Source organism: Canis aureus, chromosome 8, assembly GCF_053574225.1.
Source record: "Canis aureus isolate CA01 chromosome 8, VMU_Caureus_v.1.0, whole genome shotgun sequence".
NCBI lineage: Eukaryota > Metazoa > Chordata > Mammalia > Carnivora > Canidae > Canis > Canis aureus.
This window is the reverse complement of record NC_135618.1, coordinates 16576203-16602879: the sequence shown is the minus strand read 5'-3', so window position 1 is coordinate 16602879 and position 26677 is coordinate 16576203. Positions and strand designations below refer to the sequence as shown.

The 26677-nt window shown below is 44.4% G+C and overlaps 1 long non-coding RNA gene across 1 annotated transcript in view; it reads right to left on the bottom strand.

Annotated features, from left to right (window-relative positions):
- The window catches only part of LOC144318391 (uncharacterized), a 103874-nt gene extending 85757 nt beyond the window's left edge, over positions 1-18117 (bottom strand). The window contains exons 1-2 of the long non-coding RNA XR_013384268.1: positions 17830-18117; positions 15570-15624 (exon numbers count right to left, since the gene is read on the bottom strand). This is a non-coding gene — a long non-coding RNA (uncharacterized LOC144318391). The remainder of the gene's footprint in view (positions 1-15569; positions 15625-17829) is intronic.
- Positions 18118-26677: the final 8560 nt, after the last annotated feature.

Genomic DNA, 26677 nt, shown 5'->3' with positions numbered 1-26677 from the left:
AAGAAGAGAAATGATAAACTGGACCCAGCTATTCCCGGAGCTAGCTGTTGCTCATGAACTTATTGTGGTAGTCATTTTGCAGTATGTATGGATATCGAATCATTATGCTGTACATTTTAAACTTATGTAGTGTCATATATTGATATCTCAATAAGCTGGGGGTGGGGAGAACTAAATGTATAGTCATTTACACAGTGCCAAGCACTGAGGAGGCACTGGGCGACAAAGAAGATGAAAATGGTCTCTTCCCCTGTCGTAAAATGACATACAAGGTGCTCTGGGAGCCCAGGGAAAGCCTGAAATTCCCAGGGAAGCTTCACAAAAGAGAGCTTATTTGGGCTGACTCTTGAGCAGAGTCTACTTTTGGACAAGGCAGTAGAGAGCTTTCCAGGGAGAGGGAACAACAGAAGTCTGGAGGTACAGAAGAGCGTGGCATATGCTATCAATGGCCAGAACGTCTGGGTGACTGGAACATAAGTTAACCCATGGCGGGGTGGAGAGGAGGGACTACAGCATTTATGAGAAATGGCAAGTTTTCCATTATATAAACTAATATTTTACAGATATCAGCCAGAAAGATAAGAGAATATCTACATGGATAGCACCAGCAGAGTAGTCAGCCCCTGAATTTCTTGAGCTCCTTCTCTGTGCCAGGTCCTCTTCCAGGTGCTTGGAATACATCGGTGAACAAACCAAAGATGCCTGCCCTTAACGTGCTTACATCCTAATGCAGAGACAATTAACAATGAACCAAATAAATAAGCAAACTAAGAAGATAGATGATAAACAAAAAAACAAAAAACAGAGTAGGCCGTAGGACAGGGTGGGGAGGATCAGGAGTACAGAGGTTGTGGGGACAGATTTTATGGTTCTAACTAGGGTGGTCAGGGAAGTGAGACTTGAAGCAGGTAAGGGACTAGCCAAGCAGACCTGGGAGAAGAGGTTGCAGGCAGGGAAGTAAAGGGTCCTGAGGCTGGAGGACCAGCAGGGAGATCGCGGAATGTGGTGTAGAAGTGAGCAAGGGGAGAGACACAGGAGATGAGGTCAGAGAGCTGATGGAGGGCCATTACGTGGGGCTGTGTGGCGACTCAAAGGACTTTGGCTTCTTCCCTGAGTTGGGAGCATGCTGATGACTTTCTCCAGTGGAGTCAGACCTCAAAGATGTGAGAGGGAAGGGAGAGGGGCCTTGAGTAGATGATGAGGGACTGGCTGGAGATGGGAACACAGGTAGCATATCTACAGGAACCTGTGGACTTTCTCCTTGATGGTTTCAATTTTCTCAGTGAAGTAAGAAGCAAAGTCATTAGCTGGGAGTGATTGTTGGGGGAGGAAATTAGTTAACCGACACAATGAAAGGACCAGCATTAAGGGCCAACTAGAGGTTCATGGTCATGAATTGAAAGTGAGACCTGTCTGTAGCTGTGTGTTTTTCTCCAGTCATATTCAGCTGCACGGATGGAGGAGGAAGAGACTTGGTTTTAACCAAGATTGTGGTTTCGCCAAATGAGTTTGAGGAAATGAGGAAGGGGCAAGGGGGTCAACAGTATATGGCAGGATGTAATTATGATAATTGAGCATGGAATTTAAGCCCAGTAAGAAGAAGAATGAGGACATCAAAGGGGTGAGGGCCAGCGAAAATGTGGAACAATCAATAGAGTATGGTCCTGGTGGCCAAGGGATTGTTCAGGCTGGGCTACTACAGAGAAGGAGCTGGTCAGAGAGGACATGGGCGCCAAGAGCAAGGACATTACTTTGAGATTATAGAAGAGCTGTTATTTTGGCAATGGCACAAGAGTGAGTAGCTGAAGAGGGGTGGAATAGTTGGAGATATCATGTCTGGGCTACCAGTGCTAGAGGCAAAGATTCATGGGTCATGGGTGTTTGAAGCCATGTTGAAGGTGAGAATCCCAGAGAGAATTCAAATGAAGAGAGAACAGGGCTGAGCCCAGAGTCCCAGGGGGAGTGACACTGGAGAGAGGGAGAGCAAGCAGGAAAGAGTGGTGTCCTGGAAGCCAACAGACAAACAGTCTGGAGGAGAGAAAGTTTGCCAGCAGAGTCAGATTCCTTAGAAAGGTCAAATGAGTAAGGACCAGACATTTGTCCATCACACTTGGCAGTAACACCTCCTCAGTGAATTTAGTAGCAGCTGGTGGAGTGAGGAAGTGGTAAAAAATCAAGGCAGCAAGCGTGGACCCCAATCTCTTTGAAGAAGCTCAGGAGCAAATCAAGCCAGTTGTTAGACTGTGTCTGCTAGTTACTCCCCCATGGCTATAAGCTGGGCCTACTGACAGGCCCTTCCCTGGAAATACAAAATGAAAAGAGAAAATACAAAATGACTTCACTGCTTTAAATCATGCAGATCAGCATGAGTACAACTGTAAAATTCTGTTGTCAAGACAACTGACAAAGCCTCACAAGCCCATCCCTCACTTCATTCATCTATCACCTTGTTCTATGCCTGCAGGCGGGCGCTTGCCTTCATTCCGATGCTGTTACATAACCCTGATTTAGATGAGGACCTGCCTATTTCGGACACAGTGAAACCATTATTATATTTTGGAGTGGACAACTGTCCATTTGAGGAAGTGGTAGTGAAGAGGACCTGAAGTAGGAGATGCAAGGATAACCATGACCCAACACACTAGACAGCCCACTGACAATCCCAGGTGGGCGCAGATGACTTGAAGAATTCAGCCCTTCATCAAATGTAAATATATATACATATATATTTATATTTGCAAGCAACCCTAAGAAATTCAATTGATGACAGATATCCTTGATGAGCTCTGCATTATCTCTGGCAGATGAGAAGGTAACGTAAATGACCCAATTTCACATACCTGTAAGTGTCAGAACCAGGACTAGAATATAGGTCTATTTGACTCCGGGGTAGTAATGTGTAAAACCTGGAGGCAAACTCCATGCGTGCCATGCTCTGTTCAACTACTACTCCAGATATCCACACTGGAGTAGTGATGCATCCCAAATAGAGACTTGAATAAGCCAATGCAGGTGAAAAAGAACTAAAACCCAAGATGGGAACGTCTTCTAATCCAGAAGGTCTTAAACACCTAGCCTCTGTTTTTCTCAAATGTGTTCAGTTTGTACAACCACACTTGTGTGGGTTTTTTTTTTTTCCTGTTTTTTTTTTCCTCTCTAATTTTAATACTATAGCTATTCTGTGTCATGGTGTGGACACCCTTGGGTTCATCTTGTTTTGAACTCTCTGTGCTTCTTGAACTTGGATGTCTGTTTCCTGCCCCAGGTTAGCAAGTTTTTCAGCTATTATTTCTTCAAATAAGGTTTTTGTCCCTTTCTCTTTTCTCCTTTGGGATCCTTATAATGAGAGTATTTGTTTGCTTGATGTTGTCCAAAAGATCTCTTAACCTATTCTCATTTTTAAAATCCCTTTTTTTTAAATAAAAAATAAATAAATAAAATCCTTTTTTTTTTTTTTTTTTTTTTCCGGGACACCTGGGTGGCTCAATGGTTGAGCCATCTGCCTTTGGCTCAGGGCATGATCCCGGATTCCTGGGACCGAGTCCCATATTGGTTCCCTGCAGAGAGCCTGCTTCTCCCTCTGCCTAGGTCTCTGCCTCTCTCATGAATAAATGAATTCAAAAAACCTTTTAAAAATAATAATAATAGAATTCTTCTTTTCCTTTTTGCTGTTCAGCTCGACTGCTTTCCATAGCCTGTCTTCCAGATTGCTGATCCATCCTTCTGCATCCTACTGTTGATCTCCCCTAGTAGTTTTCATTGTGGTTATTGTCTGCAACTCTGGTTCCTTTTCATATTTTCTCTCTGTTGAAGTTCTCACGGAGTTCTTCTACTCTTGTCTCCAGCCCAGTGGGCATCTTTACAATCATTAAACTCTTTATCAAGGGTATTGCTTATCTCTGTTTCATTTAGTTCTTTGTGGTTTTTGTCTTGTTCTTTCATTTGGAGCACATTCCTCTATTTCCCCATTCTGCTTCACTCTCTGTGCTTGTTTCTGTGAATTAGGCAGAACAGCTACTTCTTCTAAACCTGAAGGAATGGTCTTGTGTATGGTTGTCCCCTGTGTAGACTGTGTGTGCCTGGTGACTCTGGCTGGCTGGCGCTGTGGCTGGCGTGGGCTGGGGGGTCCCAACGGGGCACTCTGTGCTAAGGCTGCCCTGGTGTGATGGCTAGAGCTGAAGTAGGCATGGGCCAGGGGTTCCTGGGGTTCTCCACACAGAGGGCACACTGGCAGGATAGTGGAGGCTGAAATGAATGCAAGCTGCTGTGTCTGCTGGGTACAGGGGGGGTACCCAGGCAGCACAGCAGCAGCAGGGATAAAACAGAGCCCCAGAGGGCTCCAAGCCAGCGGTGCCCTAGTAAGCCATCTGGAGCAGAAGTGGTGCCAGGCATAGAGTGTTCCAGAGTGCCTTGTGCCTGTGTCACCTTGGTGTGAGAGCTGGAGCTGTAGTGAGCACTGACCGGGGCCGGTGTGTGCCTCGCTGAGGCAGACTATTGGTTGAGACACCCAGCATCCTGCTCCTGGCCGCTCTACCCATTGTCAAAGTGCAAGGGGGAGTAAAGCACGGCACTGGCCAGCCCCTCTGACCCCCACACGGTCCCACCTGCTCCTTCCCTGCGGGCAGGGTCCTAGGGCTGGTCACTCTCTTTATAATTGCTCTTTTAAACCCTGGCTTTTTCCCTGCGCCCCAGGACCTCCCGGCGCCGCTGGGCAGGGGCCAGACGCACCTGCTGGGGCCCCGCAGTCCTGTCCCCACCTGGCCCGGATCGCCGGCCCCAGGGTCGGGGTGCGGGGTCCCCTCTGCGCCACATCTCTGGCTCTTGCTGTTATCCGTGGGGTCCCTCTGCCCGATGCTGTGCAGGAGCTGGGGCCCGCCCTCGGTTCTTCCGGAGGAACCGCTCTCTAAAGAGGGTCAGGCTGGGTGCAGGGGCGGAGGGGCAGGGCGAGCTCAGGGCCTTGCTCTCGGAAGAGTCCCCTTCCGGTGGAGCCCTGTGACCTGCACCCCCCGCCCCCCATCCTTCAGGGAGCGCGTGGACGTCCTTCCACTTGCCTCCAGCAAGCAGGGCCGGGGCACCACCGGGCGGCCTGGAACCCACGCCGGGCTGGCACGCGCTGCCGCCCCGTCCCTTTGCCCGTTCACCTTTGGCCTCGGCCCGGAGGACCCCGCTTGGCTTCCCCGGGAGCATCGGGGGCATCGGGGCGGGGACGCCGCGGACTCCCGAGTCTCATGCATTTAACAGCCGCGCGTCCTTAGTCGGGTTAGGGCCGCAGCCCTTCCAGCGGCCTCTATAGGAGGAGGCCGAGCACAGCATGTAATTGCAGCTTTTTTTTTTTTTTTTTTTTTTTTGAGGACTTTCAACCCTGCCATGAACTAAATCATTTTATCAGTTTTTTTAAAAAAAAATTTTTTTTTGCACTTGTCCCATTAAACTACAGAACTGGAACATACTCATGAATGGTTTCTTTCTGCTTCCACTCAAGGAGTTCCTGACATAACAAAAACTGGTAATTAACTGGCTCGGAGACTTTTACAATAGCCTCTTTAAACCCGCCGGGGCGCGGGGCCTGGCAGGGTCGACCCCACGCTGCCCGTGGCACCGCGGCGCCCCCAGCTCCTGGCCGCCCCCCGCGGCCCGCCAGGCCCTCCGCCCGCGGGTCCCCTCCTCCGCTAGGCCGCTCCCCCCCCCTTGACCGCAGCCCCCCGCTGCCCCCCACCCCCGGGCGCGGCACTCCCCAGAGCTGGGGTCCTTCCAGCCTCGCGGGACGTGACCCGGGGCCGCCGTCGGGTCCCCGCAACGCGGCTGCGAGGCCTCAGTCGGGGAGAAGGTCACCTCGCCGTTGGCTCTCCCAGTCAGAGGTCACAGAAGTGTCATCTGTCCCCCCGCGTCCGCTTTCCCCTGCCAGCCTTGGCAAGAACGGCACCAAGGCTTTCTGCAAATAATCCAGTCAGTTCAACAAATTTACACAAAAGCCCCCTGAGTGGTTTTTCTGTTTCCAAATTTGCCCACACTACCCCCGCCTCCGTTTCCACAAAGCGGCCAGAAAGCTCTCTGACAGGGTAAGGAATGCCCCTCCCTGAGGTTCCCGCTGCCCTTAGGGTAAATCGGATCCCTTCCCGGGGCCGCATTGCCTGGGACGTGCCTACCTGACCAGGTTCATCTCTTGCAATTGTCCTCAGGTTGCCTTTGCTCCCACGGCCCCTCTGCCCCTCACGCCAAACTCCTTTCTGCTTCGCCGGCCTCTGCATCAGCAGCATCCTCAGCCTGCGGTGATCATCTGCACTGGGCCAGTTCCTTCCTGCCTTCAAATCTCAATTCTGAAGTCAGCTCTCCCGGGAGTGCTTCCCTGACCACCCACCCCACGCACAGAACCTGTCATCCCATCACATACCCCCATTTTATTTTTTAATAACAGCCTTACTCTGTAATTATTACTACAACCCTTTGCTCCCTGGTACTTGTGTTTCACTCACGGAATGGAAGGCCCTCTCAAGCGGGGACCCCATTTATCTTGTCATATCTACTCTATCTGGCACAGAGAAGATGCTCAGGGAAAGTTTCTCAAATGAAGTTGTGATAGGAGCTATGCTAGACGCTGAAACTATACTGATGACCAAGGACCTGCCATCTGGTATCCACAACCTAGAGGAGGAGACAGATAGAAAAATACCATTTAAATCAAGAGCACAAAAAAAAAAAAATTAAAAAAATAAATAAATAAATAAATAAATAAATAAATCAAGAGCACTTTGACAGTGCAGTGGTGGAGTCTTGCATGGAAGCAGAGCCCTGCCTTCCGGTTAAACCCGCCTTCAGATTAAACCACCGTGGCATCTCCAGAGCAGGGATAGGTGATCTTTGGCAGAGATTTGGTTCTAAGACTCAATGACTCTGCCCTGAAGTTAAACACCAAAAACTAAACTGAAAAGAAGGTGGTTCCTGGTTAAATACACCAACCCTGTTACTAACTCACCCTGCTGTGCAAATTTATTAAAGCAGTCTCCAAATAAACAAGTCCTAAAACTAATCAGGAAGTGGAAAAGCATAAAAATAATCCCCAGCCCACAACACACACCCATGAAAACAAGAAATAAAGAAAAATGTTCTATATAAAACCCATGGGGCCTAACTCTGTCCTCAATTAGTGGTGCAGGCTGCCAGCTGAAGTCAATGGAGGTTTTCAGTCCAATAATTGAGGCAGGATTTGGGGCCCACTATGCATTGCATTCATTTTTAGGTAATAAATCAGGAATGTCAAGTGGGTGTGCATTGGCCTTCCTGACATGGTAATTAAACTGAACGGTACTATCTTCCACACTGAGATCCACTTGAGCTCGTAGCAACCAAGGTGGTTCTGAAGTGTGTGTCTGTGTGTGTGTGTGTGTGTGTGTGTGTGTGTATGCAGGAAGAGCATGGGTCATGTTGGACATCTCTGGGTGGGGAAAAGAACGCTTCCAGCCAAAGCCAGGCCTATGTCCTGCCCAGGATTGGCTATGTAATTTGTGGGCTGCAGGGGCAAAATGGAAATGCCCCATGTTCAAAAATAATTTAAAATTTCAAGATGGGGACAAACAGAGCATTAAGCCAAATCCAAGGCCCTTTCGAGCAGAGTCCTGAAAACCTGCACAGGTTGCTCATCCATGAAGCTAGCCCTGACAGTAGGAATAATTCTGGAAAAGAAACTTGGGATCAGGTTTAAAGCTCTCCATCAGTATCACAGCTGATAATTTTGAGCATTTCCCATGTGCCAGGAACTGTTCTAAGTACTTTACGTATATTAACCCCTTTATTCCTCAAAATAGGCCCATAAGAAAAGAAATCTAATTATCCCCATTTTATGTTAAAGAATCTGAGCTGCTGAGGTCATAAGGCTTGAAAGCAGCCATGCTGAGATTTGAACTCACAGAGTGAGATCCTAAACACCTTCTCACCCTGTTAGTCAATGCACATGCCATTCCATGTTTTTCTCATTCTCAAGCCCACCCATGTCTCTTGAGACCCAGTCTCATCACAATCAGGGACTGTCGGAACTGAAATACCCACTCTGTGGCTTGCTACTTGTGAGGCTTTATGCAGCCTTAAACAAGTACCTTGACCCCTGCCAGTTTCCTCATCTGAGTAAAAGAGATTAAAAGAGTTCCTATTTCATAGTCTTTTGTAAGAACTTATTGAGTTACTTGAAATAAAATGTCAGGTGCATTGAAAGTACTAACAAATGTAGCTGCTAAATAAATGTTATTATTACAATTATGATAATGATTCGCAAACCTTACATAGAAGATGGCAAGCTTATTGCTCCTACTTGCTCTTTTCTCCTATGTGCTGGAATTTCTAGTAATAAAATTACTAAAGAACTATAACCTATCATATTTTGCCTAGAAATTTACCCATGAGCCTTACAACAATAATTATAATAGTAGTAGCTACCATGTATTAAAACGTCATACACCAGGAACATTACATAAATTATTTATTCTTTAAAACCTAATAAAGGCTGTCAAGACGGTTAAAGAGAGGAAGAATTGTCTTCTTGACAAATGATGTCAGGACAACTGGATATCTATCTATGTACAAAAGAATAAAAGTGGAACCCTACCTCACACCATGTACAAAAATTCAAAATGGATTAAACACAGTGTTCTAAACATAAGAGCTGAATTACCAAACTCTTGAAAGAAAACATAGGAGTAAAACTTCAAGACCTAGAGTTAAGTAGTGGTTTCTTAGATATGACACCAAAAGTGCAAGTTACAAAAGAAAAAAATAAATTGGACTTCACCAATTTATTGTGCTTCAAATGACACATTGAGAAAGTGAAAAGACAACACACAGAATAGGAAAAAAAATATTATAAATCATGTATCATGCAAAAGGACTTGTATCCAGAATATATAAAGAAGTCTTAAAATTCAACAATAAAAAAGCAATCAAACCAATGAAAAATCAGCAAAGCAGGGGTGCCTGGATGGCTCAATTGGTTAAGCATATGCCATCGGCTCAGGTCACGATCTCGGGGTCCCAGAATCAAGCCCTGCATTGGGCTCCTTGCTCAGCGGGGAGTCTGCTTTTCCCTTTGCCCTTCACCCTGCTCTCATACTCTCTCTTTCTCTCTCAAATAAATAAAATCTTTTTAAAAAATCAGCAAAGCGGTTTAATAAGTATTTGTCCAAAGAAAATATACAGGTGACCAATAAGTACATGAAAAAATGTTCAACAACACTAGTCATGAGGGACACGCAAATCAAAATCACAATGTGATACCATTTCACACCTACTAAGATGACCAAGGTCAGAAAGACACAGTAACAAACGTTATTAGAATCTAAAAAAATTGGAAGCCTCATTTTTCGCTGGCAGGATTATAAAATGGGGCAACTACTTTGGAAAACAGGCAAATCCTCAAAAAGTTAAGCACAGAGTTTGTAGATGATTCAGCAACTCCATCATAGGCATAGACCCAAGAGAAATGAAGACATATATCCATACACACCTTTGTGCACCAATGTTCGTAGCATTATTCATAATAGTTGAAAAAGTGGAAATAACCAAAATGCCCATCAATATATATCAGATGAATAGATAAAATATGGTATATTCACACCATGGGAGATTATTCAGGAAGAGAAAGGAATGAAGTACTGATGCATGCTACATCATGGATCAATCATGAAAACATCATATAAGTAAAAGAAGCCAGTCATAAAAGATGAGACATTGTATGTATATGAAATGTCTAGAATAGACAAATCCAGAGACAAAAACTAGATTAGCAGTTGCCAGGAGTTGGGGGAAAGGAGAAACGGAGAGTGATTACTAAGGTGTATGAGTTTCTTTTGCAGGTGATGGAAATATTCTAAATGTTCTAAAATAAGGTAGTACTGACGGTTGCACACTGTAAGTATATGAAAAACTGCTGAAATAACTTTAATAGGGCAAATTTTATGGCACGTAAATTATATCCCAATAAATCTGTTATTAAAACCAAACCCCCCAAATTCTAATGAGGTCAGTTTCATTTTCCCTATTTGGTGGACAAGGGAAGTGAGATTCAGAGTGGGTGAGTAACTTGCTCAGGGTCAAAGAGCAAGGCAGGAGGGACTTCTATTTAAACCCCCATGCTGCTCATTTCCACTTCTATGCCTTCACCAAACGGCTGCGGCTGCGAAGCTTTGGAAAGGAGAAAAATTCCTCCTCGAAAGAAGGAAGAAGCTCTGCCACAGCTGGCTTAAATCTGAGGTCATTTAATTCAATCCTCATTTCCCCAGGTCCTTTACTGCCCGCTGGATCCCAGGTCCCCGGCAGATGGGTGTGTGGCAAGGCACATGAGAAGCCTACGAAAGGTCATAAACCTTATGTCAGTGCGACCACCGACCCAGACTGTGGCCCCCTGGCTCTGATCGAGAAGTCTATCCCAACAATCGATAGTAATGGCAGAGGTTCAATTCAATTGCTCACAAATCCCCATCCATCATTAGGACAGCAGAATGACAGCCCTGGCCTTGCTAGGACCTAGTTTTTCCCATTCACGGGCTTAATGCAAGTAGATGGTCCTTTCACCCTTAATGATTCCCCATTTCGGAGCACTGAAGCTTCTCCTGAAGTAGTACCCGATATATACTCCTATTATTTATTGTACATTGTATTTACTATGTGCTATATGTCATAATTATCCGTTGACCTGTCTTCCTCCACTCCCTCCTCTGCGATTCTTAAAGGACTGTGTTCTATTCATTTTTAAAGTTCCCACATCATGGAAACTTCCCATCACTTATTAATAAAAACTCTAGTTCCATTTCCTGTGTGTATACCCTGTGCCAGGCTCTGGGCTAAGGTTTTACAAGCCTGATCACATTTTGATTCTCCCAACAACCCTATGAGAGAGAGACTATCACAACTCCCATTTTACAGCTAGCAAGTGGCACCCCAATAAATCTCTTTGAATTTCTCTGGAATTCATTCTTGGTCACTGTGAATATTCTTCTTTCTGGTTCCCAGACACGGAAAAAGGCATGGGCTCTATTTTCACTGACTTCGATCATGTTGTATCCACCTGGCAAAGAGAGATGCCAGGCAGGGTGGTGGCAACTAGAACATAACAGATGAACAGCATTCTCTTGGATTTGCTCATAAACACCATCCCAGGGGTCAGCTGCCTAAATTCCAATCTTCCCATTCAGAAGGCACGTTTATACAGTTGTGCACTTGAGAATGACCTTTGTTAAAACGTCTATTACTAGACGAAAGCAAAGTGAGAAATGATGTTGCGTTTTCAAAGTCTGAGTCATTTAGTTGAATGCCTTTCTTTTTCTTTTAGGTAGAGGTCGGAATTTCCTACGATCTGGGGTTATTTTTCTGACTAGGGGCTATGGCACCCGCAGTCTGACAGTTGGTAACAACTTTCTGGAGTTTAGGAGATCACTTTCAGCGACTAAGCCAAATCATAAAAAATGGAGCTGTGTTCCTCTATTCGCAACTGGCTGGTTGAAGAATTTGAGGTGCTTTGCCTCCATCCCAAGCACTCATAACATTGATTTTTAAAACCCGCTATCCACTTCAAAATCCATCAGCCAGGGCTTGAAAAGGAATATCCTCAAGTTCTTTCTTGTGTGTGATGGTGGCATAGACAAGATTCCCACACCTTTATCATCTCTGCATAGCATTCAGAAAGGCCCATTTTAATGGGCCTTCCGGTTTCAGCTTCCCACTTGGGGACAGAATTTAAGACATCAGTTCTCACTGGCATGTACATGAGAAAAACTGAGGAAGGCATAAAATATCTCCATGGCCACCTTCTGTTGCCTGGGCCCGATGCTCCATCCTAAATTACCATTTGTACCCCACGCAACCAGGTCACCAAGACTTTGCTGTCCTTGTCTGTTCCCACCTCACCTTACCACCATCTGGAAAGAGGTGCTTTCTTACTGTGATAGATTTTGTTGGGAAGTGGCCCACACTACCAGCTGGCCAAAGGAGAAAAATGGCAACATGGGAGAATAGAATGTTGATGTTGGTCAAGATCAGAGCAGGCTGGGTTAGTCTGGTGAAGCCGTGAGCTACTGGAATCTGAGGTAACCCAGATGCCAGCCAGATGCCTTCGATCTTTGCAGGTACGAAGAAGATTGCCCAGAACCCACCTCACCCATTCTGTGGCCTTTGGAAACCCAAAGCTTTGCTCCAAGGCTCTGCTCATTCCAGAGGCTCCTCATCAAGGTCTTTGGCTACAACTTTCTAATTGATCGCCTCCTTCCCACACATCAGCCCTGGTATGGATCCAGTGCCTTCTTCATTTTCCATAATCAAAAGGTGAAACTCTCCCACCCAACTCTTTCATAGGTTTATAAACTTAACCAAACGTCCCAGGCAGGTTTACACTGTCTCTCCTTCCTCCCACATCTGCTTTTACTAACCCAATTCCTAATTTCCACTCACCCGGCTCTAAATTGTTCTCCAGTTATCACACAGAGTGGCTTCCCTTCCCCTGGAGCCAGTCCAGACACCTCTCCCCAGTCACCCAACAAGACATCTCTTTAACCAAAGACACTTCTCCCCTCAAAAACGCTCTGTTGCCAATCATTAGAATAAAATTTTCTCCACCCCATTACTCTGGGAAACCCTGATGTTATTCAGAAAATGGGAGGAGATCATGTTCTACTGAGATGCTTTTGAGAGCAGAGATGAATTTAGGCAATAGTGAGGAAAGGTGGGCAGGGATTGAACATGTAGGATGAGATTTGGGCTGCACAGATACCAAATAAGGAGGGAAAAGTGAGAGAAGAGGTTTTTCAAGGAGACGAAAAATCAGTGGTTGGAGGTCTGTGGGAAAGCTTTGGTGACGAAGACGACAAGGCAAGGGCAGCAGGAAAATCTCTGGAGGTAGGCTGCCCTGGAACTACTTCTCAGCTCTGTAGAGACTCCTGAGGGTTCACTCCCAGTGTCGGTGGGAAGCTGGGCCTCCCGGAACACCAGAGACTTACCAGCACTCCTGAGCCACGGGTAGACCCTCTTGTAGAAACGGGACACTTGAGAGCTCAGCCTCTGAATTTTGGGACCCTGGAGTCTTACAAGAGGCTCAGGGTACTTTGGGTTCCCTCAGCATCACGCCCTCCCTGCAGCCTCACGAGCTGACTTCAGCAACACTTGAGCTCCCTGATTGTAGGCGAGGAATGTGTTGGGTTCAAATCCTGATTGAACAATTAACTAGCAATGTTGCCACAGGCAATTTCTTTGGAGTCTCAGTTTGGGTTTAATTTCTTCACCTGGCAGATAAGGACAGTGACACCTGCCTTACGGGGTTCTGATGAGGACTAGAGACCATCTATAAAAGGCACAGGTGCTTTTTATGGGGGTGCTCAGTAAAGGGCAGCTGGTTACCTCGGTGAATGTGTATAAATCATTTATGTTTAATTATCATTGCAAACAATAAATGAATGTAATATCCCATTAATTTTGTTGTAAGTTTCCCTGAACTATGATCAGTGGTGTGTTGATAAATACATTCCACTGATTATAGTTAAATTACAACCAGATTGGGGCACGGGAAGCCTGATTTGAGCACTCGCTGACTTCCATCGTGTCACTACTCCCACCGTCGCCGACTGCCAGCTACCAGTGTGATGTCACTGGCATGGCACTGGGAAGACAGGAGGGCTATCCCACGCACCCTTGACTATCATGCTCAACTCTCCACAGATGTGTTCAAACGTCACATATTGATGCTCGTACATTACAGTTATGCACTTAGAACAAGAGGAAATAGTGTAGAATATTCCCACTAAATCAAGAACTGCCTCTTAATAGGAAGCAGGGATTGCCCCTGTAGATCTCCATATTCTCTCAATCCCACATTGTGCCCCTTTGTCAGCATGTGTTTTCATGATGTTTATTTTTATTTTTTTGTTTTCATGATTTTTAAAGAAAGAAACCCCCATAGGATGTATGTGCACATGGGTGCATAGGCACTGGGCTTTCCCACCCTCTTCTCTGACTATCCACATAAATATGGATTGTATTTGAAAATCAGCCTTGACTAAACTCTTTTAATAGCTTGTAACATCAATATGAGGATAGATAAAATTTAAAAAATTACACTCCCCTTTACTTAAACACTAAGTCGTTTTAATTGTTTTATTAAAAAAATAAAAAATAAAATAATAAAATAATAAAAAAAAATAAAATAAAATAAAATAAAATAAATAAAAAATAAACTGATTTCTCCATGTAATTATCAATATATTTCCATCACCCCAGTAAATAAAAAGACTCCTTTCAGGGGCATTTTTAACACCTGTAAATCCCCCAGATGTTAAGAAAAGAATGCTTATTTTATAGTCTGGCAGTTTCTCAGTTTGCTTTTTATTTTTTAAATCCTTTCATTGTATTTTTGATTAGTCATGGATAAATAATGTTTGAAATAAAAATCCCTACTGTATGATTATACTCATTCAGGCTCCCAGTATCCCACATTGAACATTTAATGAGCATATATCTAGGTCTCAATGTGAGAATCACGATGGTCATACCTAGAGCAGGAGCGAGCCGGAGAGGTCCTCTCACCCCAACTTTTGCTTTGTAAAGGAGCACATTGAGGTACAGAATGGCACTGTGATTCGCCCACATGGTGTGCGGGGAAACACCTGCTAGACCACCCCCCCCCCACTCTCACCACCACCCCCAGATATACACACACGCGCATACACACACACGTTGAGATGTACAGTCACAAAATTCAGCAGCAACTATAACATTGGATATGCTCCCCCCACAAATACAAAAGTAGGGAGGGGGGCACCTGATGGGATGAGCACTGGGTGTTATTCTACATGTTGGCAAATTGAACACCAATAAAAAATAAATTAAAAAAAAGAAAATATTGAGAAAAGGAAAAACAAAAAAAAATAAATACAAAAGTAGGAATCTTAATAATTATTTAAGAAAAATTTATTGGACACCTACTATATGCTGGGTACTGCCATTCTTTTTTTTTTTTTAAGATTCTTCATTTATTTATTCATGAAGGACAGAGAGAGAGAGGCAGAAACACAGGCAGAAGGGAGAGGCAGGCTCCTTCTGGACAGCCTGATGCGGGACTCGATCCCAGCACCCTGGGATCAAGACCTGAGCCAGAGGCAGACTGTTGAACCACTGAGCCACCCAGGGTACTGCCATTTTAACATTATCTATGTTTAAGTTTGTGATGGAAACTCTTGTCCTTAAGCTCCTGCTTTGTTAGTATAACACTCAGCCCTCAAAGATGTACTTACCCATTGTGCTCACCAGAGACTTGACTGTAAGATCCCATGAGCTTTGGATTTACATTGATAACAAAACTTGGGGATTTTGCTCTTTGCTGTTTCTTTTTTTAGTTCTGGACTTTGTAAAGACAACAGAGGATTTGTGGGAATGATCAGACCCTTACTGTGGAAGACGCACACCCTGTGGCTTGCTAAGCAGTTAACTGAAACAGGATTATGGCCGTAAAGTGCTTTTCCCCCTAAGTCATGCCACCAATGGCAAAAGAATGGTTCTTTGAATTAGACGGTTCTAGGAGCATACCCAGCTCCAGCATTTACCTGCCGGGTGACCTTCAGAAATTTACTGTACTCCTCTGAGCCTCCGTTTCCTCATCTGAAAAAAAAAGGCAGGGGGGGGACAATCCCACTTAGCTCAGAGGCTTGTCAGGAGATATTTTTTTTTTAAGATTTTATTTATTTATTCATGAGAATACACAAAGAGGAGAGAGAGGCAGAGACACAGGCAGAGGGAGAAGCAGGCTCCATGCAGGGAAACTGATGTGGGACTCAATCCTGGGTCTCCAGGATCAGGCCCTGGGCTGAAGGCAGGTGCTAAACCGCTGAGCCACCCGGGCTGCCCAGGAGATAAAATGTAAGACATAGGTAGCACAGTACCCCACAGGGTAATCACCCTGCACACGTGAACTCCCTTTCATTTTATCTTCCCAGATGGGAGGGGAGTGGACAGGAGGAAGAGAATTCAAGGAGATCAGGAGCAGGTGGGGATGGGAGCAAAAACAAAGGGGCAGGGGAAGGAAGAAGAATGGCAGGGACACCTGGGTGGCTCAGCGGTTGAGCATCTGCTTTTGGCTCAGGGCATGATATGGGGTTCTGGGATCGAGTCCCACATCAGGTTCCCTACAGGGAGCCTGCTTCTCCCTCTGTGTCTCTGCCTCTCTCTCTGTGCCTCTCATGAATAAATAAATAAGATCTTAAAGAAAAAAAAAAAAACAGAATGGCATAGATATGGAGTCCAAAGAATAAGAAAGACTCAGAGCCCTCCTTAGGCAATGTTAACCCCCAGAGGTTTCAGAAGAAGGCCTTGGGGAAGCTTCCACTAAAGTGCCTTCTCAAGAGGACAGGCCCAACCAACTCAGAAAGTTTGCTTTCCTAGGAGGGGTTTTGCTTTCCTAGGGGGGATTACGCAAGTCTTGAGCCAAAGATGAATGGCTTGTAAGTAGAAAAAAGGCAGATATTGTCATTAAAAGTCCTTCATTTCTGCCCATCCCTCATGCAAACTTCAGCCTCTCTTCTAGAAAAATAGTAAACAGATAATTAAAAGGTGATATGTCACTGTCTTGGCCTTGGACTCCAGATCCATTATGCTGGGCATCAAATCCCCTGCCAAAGTAGCCGTGGATCAAGGTTGGGTAACGATCTCTATGCTGGAGCAATGGGTCTGAGACTCAGAGCAGATCTGCCTTCTATAGACTTTGTTCTCTGGAGTTTACCCTACACTCCCTGGAAGCTTTCACCCCAACATGGATCCATTTTTTAAAAAATATGGACAATAATAACACTAATCTTCATAGTATTAGCATGTGAATTAGATGAGTTAATGCACATCGGCAGTCAGTGAATACTGGAAATCACGGAGATCACGTTATTGCCATTGGCATAGTGGTGGGGTGGCATTTTCATCCCTTTTCCTAAATACTTGCCTGGCTGCCTCCCCAGCCCCAGTACAGCTTCAGAATGGCTTGGGTTGATCAGCGTCACTGTCACCACTACAAAACTTTCTCTGTCTACAAAGAGTTTGGCTAATAGTTCTCAAATTAAATAAAACACAAAAGATAATCTCCCATCTCAGAACACACAGTACTTGATATTGCAGACCAGGGAGCCTGCATTCTCCCGGAACCATTCTTTCTACCTTGGCAACAGAGGCATTTTCAAATAAATATAAATTCCAATAGGGGCAGTGCCAAGACCCAGTTGTGACCGAGCCACCAGCCAAGCCAGTGGAGTTATTAAGAATGATCTCTTAAGGAGAGAACTCAATGTGAAAACTATGTACTGCCTGAACTTCACTCATAAGCACGGTTTTCTCTAGGATTGGGGGTGAGTCACCTAATTTCAAATGCCTGAATGTATTCAGGAGTCAATCCCCGCCCCTCGGGCTTCTCTTAGGAAGTATGAGATGGGCCAAAGGGCTCTCCTGGAGGTGCCTCAGAGGAGATGCCTCCCCACCTCTGTGTCTCCTGTTTCTTGTCCCCTTTGCAGATGTAAACATGCCACAAAATGGAGCGAGACGACTGTGAACCAGCTTTGCAGCTGCTTCATTACTCTACTAATATCAATAATCATTTCTGTAGGCTTCCTTTTCCAGAGCGTCGGGCCGGAGGTGCAATTTGTACAGACCCTGGTGTTTGGGAAGGGGATTTGTGAACCTGCTCAAAGGTCCCTCCCCTGCCTCTTCCTCCATGGCATCATGCAAGACTCAAGTTCAAACCCAAGGCAGCAGGCAGAGAGGAGGGGAAGCAGTCAAGCCACTTTTCACAGGCCAAATCGCAGAGGCTGAAAAAAAAAAACCAAGTACCTGGGTATCATGCGCCTGCCTCTCTGGTGTTTTTGCCGCCAATTTCCCACTTGGCCACATGTGCACATTTAATTAACGATCTGCTCGTCACCTCCTGCAAGTCATTAATAATGATGCTGTAGATATCAGCCCATCTCAGAGCCTGCCAGAAGCTTGCCACTGGCCACCATCTCCCAGGCAGTCCACAGCCGCCCACCGGCTGCTCACGTGGCCTCCCAGCCAGGTTTCGATCCATGAGACACAGCTCAGAACCAGCTCGGTTGAATTCATCTTTCAAGTGAGATTTCCGGATGCATCCATTTCATTTCCTTCACCCACTAATGTTGTGGAGGGTTTTTTTTTTTTAATTCTATTAAAAAATGCAATTAAATTTGTCTCATGGAATTTGCTCTTTAAAAATCCAGACAGCTGCTTGCTCATGGTGGCATTATGCTCTTGATTCTTACGCGTTTTTTTCTTCGTCTCCATTCCATTACTTTACTGAGGATTAAAGACAGGCTTACCAGATGGCAAATGCCAGGATCTCTTCCCACCCCCACCTCCCATTCGGAAGACTAGTATCATATCAGCCATAATACATACCCCAGGTTCCTCTGTGCGGCTCTTGGAAGAGACAGCAATTGTTTCATTTAAATTCATTAGCTAATGCCCAAAACCCAATGAAAGGGCAGGAGGTTAGGAATGAGAAAACCTAAGCACTGCTCACAGGAACTTGCTGGAAATGCTGCAACCGGTCTCTCCCCCGTGCCTCAGTTTCTTCATCTCTCCCACCTCACTTGCTTCCTCCACCAGCTCTCAGCCATAAAGCACTCGTTAGGCTGGGAAGCAAATGAGGTAATGTCTGTGGCAAGATGGTTTGTGCGTTTCCAAAGAAAGACACCATATAAAAAGCATTCTGATTGCTAACAGTCAGAGATGCTGAGGATTTGGCCTGGCTGGCTTCATAAACTATTTAACTGCCTGCTTCTTGCAAAAACTATTTTTATCAGTTAATTACACATTTTTCTTATTAAATAACAATGTCAAAGCATTTCTTGCTCATTTTCTTGTCATGATTAATTTAATCTGCCGTCCTTTATTAAAAGTCCAGTTTTCCTTCTCTCGTCTTATCCATCCTGATAGACTAGTAAAAACCCCACGACCATTCAACTTCTCTGATTAACATTAACCCATTCTACTTCTGTTCTTTTCTTTTCCCCCAATCTCTGAGCAGTCTCTTTCACAGGAATGTGTGTCTGGTGTCTAAGGAAGCACCAAACTCTAAAAAAAAAAAAAAGGACGTTGCCCTAGTGAATGGCTTCCCTTCTCTTTTCTCGGGCCCTCCACCGACAGGCAAATTCTCCGAGGCAGACCAGATTTAAAGGCAGCCCTGGGTCATATCCTTCCTGGGAAGAGATAAGAAAGTCAGACAGAGAGAGCACTGGTCACATTTGATTTCAAAACAGACACACATGTGATGTGCCCAGGATTTGGGGGAAGGAGAAAGAAGAGAAATATCAATGCCAATGGCATTCACCACACTGTAAGACTCTTTCCTAACATTATTATTATTTTTATTTATTATAAATACTGATTATTGAAATAGCATTAATAATATTATTATGATTATATGCTTAAACCCTTGACATGGAAAGGGGACATAAAGGCATTATTATTTTGTGGTTCATGGTATTGCTTGCACTCCCAGAGAGACACTAGAATGTTGAGAAGAGAAACCACAATACTTGGGGCAAAGTAGTTAACCACAATAATTACAGTTATAACAGAAAAAGTAATTTCATGTGTTATTATTATTATTATCATGACTATTATTTGCCACTTGTGGTAGTAGGCAGCCTCTACAATGACTGCCTCTTGATATTCACTTCTCGGTGTAATCCCTTCCTCTTGAGTGTAGGTTGGACTTATTGATGCACTTCTAATGAATAGGATTCCCCATAAATGATGAGGTGTCACTTCCAAGGGTGAATTACACAAAATCTTCTTTCTTGGATACCCTCTCTCTCACTTTGCCAGGCACCATGGGGTGAGCTGCCCTGTGATGAGGCCCAGGTGACAAGAGCTTGAGGCAACAGCCAGTGAAAACTGAGGCCCTCAATCCTATGGTGCATGAGGAAGAGAATCCTACCAAGAACCAGGTAAGCCAGCTCGGAAGCAGACCCTCCCTTCAGCTGAGGCTCCAGATTAGACTGCAGTCCCACGGACAGCTTGATTGCAACCACATGAGACATTTTGAGAGAAGCACTCAGCAAATCCACACCCATATTTCCGTATCCGACAGAAACTGTGTATAGTAAATGTTTGGCTTTGTTAAGCCACTACATTGGGGGGTAATTTGTTACTCAGCAGTTGGTAGCTAATACATGACTCTTCCTATAGCACAGTTCATCTAGAAGTAACACTACCTGTGGATGGGAGGGAGACACACAACATGATGAGGATGGGAGAAAAAATACTCTGCTTCCCTATCCTTTGCCCGTGAAATTATTAATCAACCCAAGCCCTTTTTCTTGCTGGATGTGATCTTGAAAACTTCTCAACAGAACTCTCCAAACAGCCATCCCCAATTAGTTAGTCTGACAGATGAGAGAAAAATCTATCTGCAGACCCCTGAACAGTGTAAAGAAAAGACTCGGAGTTAAAAAGACCTGATTTCTACTTATAAGAAAAGAGACTTTGGGTGAATCACTTATACTCTCTGAGCTTCATTTTCCTCTTCAACAAAATGAAGCTAATCTCTCTGGGTACTCTGAGGTACAAGGAACACAATACTCAAGTAAGATAGCCTAAGAAAGATTCCTCTTCCTTCCAGCTGGCCATCTTCAGTATGTTGGCATCTCCCCTTATGGCCACAAGATGGTTATATCAGCTCCAAGCTTCACGTCCTCCCAAAATAATTCCCCCAGGCATGAAAAGGAAGCATTCTTATCTCTTGATCTATACCTGAGAAATGATTTCTCCCCAAAAAAATCTCCAGGAGAATTCCCCAGACCATCACATTGATCAGACCTGGCTTGCATGCCTACCCCAAAGCACTCACTGTCTAAGGGGATCCAGATGAACCATGATCAGCTTAGACCATCCCCATTTCACCTCACCTACAGCAGATGGCCACCCAGAGAAGAAAAGCAGAAGCAGAATCTGAGCTTCTCTGCACACAAAATGAAGAGGGAAAAGTTAATTCTGGGTAAATGTGTTCACATAGGCCCAGTTATGCTGGAATATAACATATATGATGGCTTAACCCAACAAAATCTTCTATCTCACTCATACTACATGCTCAGTGCAAGTCAGTCAGGGCCAGGCTGACAGAGGCTCCACTTCACCAATACAAGACCTGGGGATTGGCTGTAGTAGCAGAGAAAAGCTGGAGTGGACTTTCCTACCATGTCACTTTACTCACTTTTTTTTCTTTTTTGGCCAGAACTAGTTATGCGACCCCACTTAACTACATGGAGGCTGGAAAGTCTACTCTTTCTTGTACTGGAAGGAGGAAAAATGGAACAGGAATGGTTTTGACCCTAATAGACAAACAAGACTGTCTGCAATAGAGCCTTATCTCCTCATAAGATTTTAGGAGGTTCAAATGAGACAATGTATTTATTCATTTCTCAAACATTCACTGAACACATAAGATCTACCAAGTACTGTGCTGGAAGAGCTCAATAAAACAGGATCCCCACTCTCTTCACAGATAACAACCGTTGAGAAGATAATCCAACTTCTAAATCTGAATGTCAACCAAAATTTATTTGCCTTTTTCTTCCTCTTCCAGGTCTTCAGTGCTCATGTCATGTATTTTGTGTTCCTATTATTGGTTTTAATTTTGTCTTCCTGTTGTTGGTCTCAAAGTCTTCGCAACGTTCTCAAGAGGAGTGATGGCCAGAAAAGACCATCATTAGTCCCCATAAGGGGACTAATCAGGAGTGGCAGTGTCCAGGGATATGCAGCAATAGTTAGCAAGATAACTCTGTAGGCAACTCAAAACCATCCTCTTCTCATGGAAAAATACTCCATGAACTCAGCTTTCACAATCCTAAAAGAACCAGTCGTTACCTTGTTTCTTTCCAAATCCCTTTACATGTGGCTCTGGGCTTCATGAGAGAGAAGAGATTCCTACTTGAGCCAGTTCTAATAGTTCACTTACTTCCCTCCTCCTTTGGTCAAACATTATTGCTGGCTTCACCCCTCTCCTGAGTACCAACTTCTTCAGGAAGGTACCCTGACGTTGTTAGGGTTGGTTTATCTGCAATTAGAGAAAGACTTTGAAATTGCAATGGCTTCATACAAACTGCTTGCTAGGATTGCCCATTCAACTCTGGTCTCTATGGAAGGTCTTCTCCACGTGGTCACCGGAGACTCGAGCTGACAGTGGTTTTGCATTTTCAGCCACGGCTTCTAGGCTTGCCCTGGGCATTGACAGCCCCACAAACCACAGAGGAAAGATCATGGACAGTCCGCAAGGGAGATTTTCAGCAGGGTGAGTCTGAAAACAGCATCCTACATTTCTGCTCCTATGCCATGGGAGAGAACTCAGTCACATGACCACACCTAATTGCAAGGGAGGCTGGGAAATGTAATTTAGTTATGTGCCCAGGGAGAAAGGAGAACAGATTTTGGTGGACAGCTAGCAATCTCTCCCACACTCACCCACACAACTTCCTATTTTTCAACTTGGCAAAAGCTGAGTTCATGGAGTATTTCTATACAGCATTATATTCTTTGGCCTGCCAAGGCAATGTTCTTTCTGGAAGAGGATTTACAAACTTCACAATGCAATTGATGGGCAGAGACCTAGCCTGTGGTTTCCCTTCATCTCAATTCTCAATCAGGTCCTCCAATCCTAGACATAATCTTGAAGATAGAAAGTGATCTAGACATTTCTCACTTAGGTACAAGCCAGCAGATGCTCCTCCCTATGAGAGTATCATACTTTTCCAAGCAGTAACAAAGGGAGAAAGTCTTATGTGAAACACATTTCACCAGCTATCAGACTTTGGGAGAGGTGCTTCTCCAAGCATCTCTCATTCACTCATTCACTGAACAAATATTTATTGTCTACCCAGTGTGTTTATCAGGCACTCGATTAGGCATTGGCAGTAAATACACTGAGGAGCCAGGCTGACATGATCTGCTGGACCCTATAGTCTAAACCAAAAGAAGAAAGTACATAGAAATATAAAGTCAATATATATGGTAATAAGTAATTATAAAAGAAAAAGTGGGGCAAAGGCAGAGAATAGCAGCAGAGGCAGGCGGGGTGACAGGTAAGTTAAGATCTGGAAGGTACTAGCCGTGCAAAGAGAGAGGAGGAGGTGGCAAGCACTCCAAGCACGGGGGCACAGCATGTGCAAAGGCCATGGGAAGGGAAAGAGTCTGGCATGACTGAGGAACAGAAAAGCACCTGGGGTGGCTGAAAATGAGGAGGGAAGACTAGGCGGGAGATGAGACTGGAGTAGTGGGCAGGGCCAGATCATGAAGAGTTCTAGAGGTCTTGATGTGGAATTTGAATTTGAATCTGAATAAAACAAGAAGCCATCTGGGGCTTAAAAGTAGTGAAGGGACATGATTGCCAACCGCATTAGCCTGCTACGGCTGCCATCACAAAGTACCACAGACTGCGTGGCTTGAACAACAAAAGCGTGTTGTCTCACAGTTCCAGAGGCTGGAAGTCTGACATCAGATATCCACGGGGCTGGTTCCTGCTGAGAACTCATTCACTCATTCACAAGACCTGTTCAAGACCTCTCTGCCAGCTTCTGGTAGTTTGCTGGCCACCTTTGGCATTCCTTATAGATGGCACTCTCCCTGTGTCTTCACATCATCCTCACTCCCAGGGCATCTCTTTCTCTCCACACGGCACTCCTTCTATAAGGGCTCCAGTTGTACGGGAGAGGCATCCACCCTACTCCAACATGAATGACCTCATCTTAACTAATTATGTCTGTAATCACTCTACTTCCAAATAAGGCCACATCCTGAAGTGCTGGATTAAAACTGCAGCATACGAATGGGGATAGGGACAGACTTCAATGCCTAACAGGAATTTGGGAAGATTTACACTCTGCTCTGCTCATTATAAATGAGAGACGATGGAGTTAGGGTAGAAGTAGAGAAGCAAGATGGGGGGCTGGCGTCATTGTCGCCAAGGTGAGAGGTGATGTTTGCCTGGTCCAGATGTCCAAGGAGATTTAAGATATATTTTGTTGATAAAACTAGCATGACTGCTGAGAGATTGTATTTCATTGGTGAGGGAAAGGGGTAGATCAAGGATGACTCTTTTTTCTTTTTTTTTTTAAAGGATGACTCTTAAGTTTCCAGCTAGAGCAAGAGGAAGACAGGGATACAATTTGGGAGAGGAGGAGGAGCCGGAGGACAGACATGTTTTGGGGTGGAGCCCCATGGCTTCATTTTGGATGTATTAAGTTGAGATATGTATGAGTCATCCAAATAGATAGACCATGTAGGCAGCTGTCTGTAAAAATCAAAGGAGAAATCCGGGCTAGAGATACAACTGTGGAGTCGTCAGCATATAGTATATTTAAAATCACTCAATATGGTTGAAGGAGGGAGCTCCCCTCTTCTAGCACATCTTGTCCCCCAGCAACCCCAACACCACCAATGTCTTTTATCTTGGTGTTTCTGTGGAGTTGCTCAGGCCTACCAGGGGGGATTGAACTAGAGATTTAGAGGCTTTGTTGCTCCTTCCTGAAGGCTGCAGAGGGCTAAGAATCCTGTCTAACATGCCAACCCCTGATTGTTCCACCTCACTCTCTACACACATTCTATGGATCCTCAGTTTCTGGAGAAGATGAAGACTGTGTTCCCTGTTTTCTCAGGTTTAAACAAAGCATTCATCATCTACGCCCAAGAACACCCACCTGGCCCAATGTACGTGTCCACCCAAATCATACGAACATTGGTGAACATGCATACACACACCCCGTCCCTTCAACAGAAATGACCTAAACTTTGTGAGGTTCACATGTCCCTAGAGATGATCTCATTTGCCTGCTTCAAAAGCGCTTTGGTCTGCACAGCCTGTAGCAGCAAATTTACACTTCAAAAAGCAGACAGCTTTTTCCACATCTTATTCACTTAATGGGTGAGAATGTAAAATTAGTTCCGTTGCTGATGAGGACCTTGAGCCAAATGAAAAGTGTTCATTTGTCAGCACAGACTTACAGCCTGAGACATGATTATATAGCTAATCCAATAATGGGTTTTGATGCCGAGCATTTATTTATATACAGTATGTCTTGTTATCTGTTGATAATCAGGACCTACAATTTACTCTTTCTTGTGCGCGTAGTGTAAAATAGCAACATCTCCCAGACATATTGCATTTAAGTACCAACATGCGAACACATACAAAAAGTGCCATCATCAGCAAAATATTTTATTTGCTTTCTTTTAAAAAAGAAAAAAAAAGAGAGAGAGAGAACCAGTGCTTGCATTCGGGCTTTTATATTTTTAAACATAAATAGTAAATAAAGTCTGAGGTCTCTCACAGGACTATCTAAGGGTAAAAAAGAGCTCTGAAAACAAGGTTTCTTTTATCATCTAGAACCACCCTAGTCAAGGGATTTCTCCTTCTTGTTCTCCAAAAATTCCATCTGCAGGTCAGATCCTACACACATTTTTACATGTAATGATATAAGCCGAAAAGATGCGTCAAGAAAATCTTCACAATGCCTCCACCTGACTCTGGGTACCTGAATCTTACAAACACTCTGCTGGTTGCAAAGATGCACATTATCACCAGGTGAGCATGGAAACTGTAATAATTATCACAAGCAAACCTTTCCTTAAAACTCAGTCACTTAAAATTAAATATAAAACCACCACATTTCTATAAACTCTTCCAGAGACTACATACCGCTACACTATATTGTTTCTTACCCCATGGATGAGTGTAAATGTCTATCACTAAAATATAGGGACACTTTCGGCCTAATATAAACATAAAATGCATAAAATCCAACATTTAAAACAAGCAGGCATTTTTATAGGTATCGTAGAGTATGATGCATTGTAACATATTCTCGCTATAATAAAGCCTATGGGAAAGAAAAGGCACACCAGGATTAAGTATTCTGTTAATTGCAAATGTGTAGCACACCTGCAAAATCTGTGAAAAATCCTACAACACTCGGAGAAAGTCAGTGTAAGTTCCTTTCCAAGCTACCATCTCTCGGATGGGCCTAGAAAAGTTGAGAACAAATGCAGGGAGGGGGGCATCAGAGAACCGTTGTGTCCGCTTGCCCCTCTACCCCACTTAGTGGTCTCTGACCCAAATGAAGCTCAAAAGACCGGTCAGTCTGTGATATATGAGAAGAAAGGGGGGCAAAGCGCACTTTTTTAAAGCTGAAATTTATTCCGCAATAAATGCTTCAATGTTGGTGAGACATGATGTTTTATTGGATTACCCTGGTTTGCTTAAGAAATCACGTCGGGGATACCAAAGCTTGCGGTTTTGTGGGTAATGCGTTTGTAATGTGAGGGCTTTACACTGGAAGAGTGTTGGAGAAGGATAACAAGGCAAATTAGGAAGTGGCTAAATGCATGCAAATCTATATGATGGTGATACTTGGCCGCCTAAGTCCAAGAGATTTTTGTGGTGGTTGGTTCACCTAGGCTGGATAATTCATTAGGTTTTCGACTCGGGGAAGGAATAAATGAATATAGCATACATTACATTCTTACTTTCGTCTCAGAAACAAATCTTCCTTGTACCAGCCAGTGTCATCTTCAGAGTTTTCCTTATATTAAACACCTCAAGAAAAATGCACCTCGGTAAGATTTACACTTTATTACTCTAATGATTCTACAAACACTACCACAATGT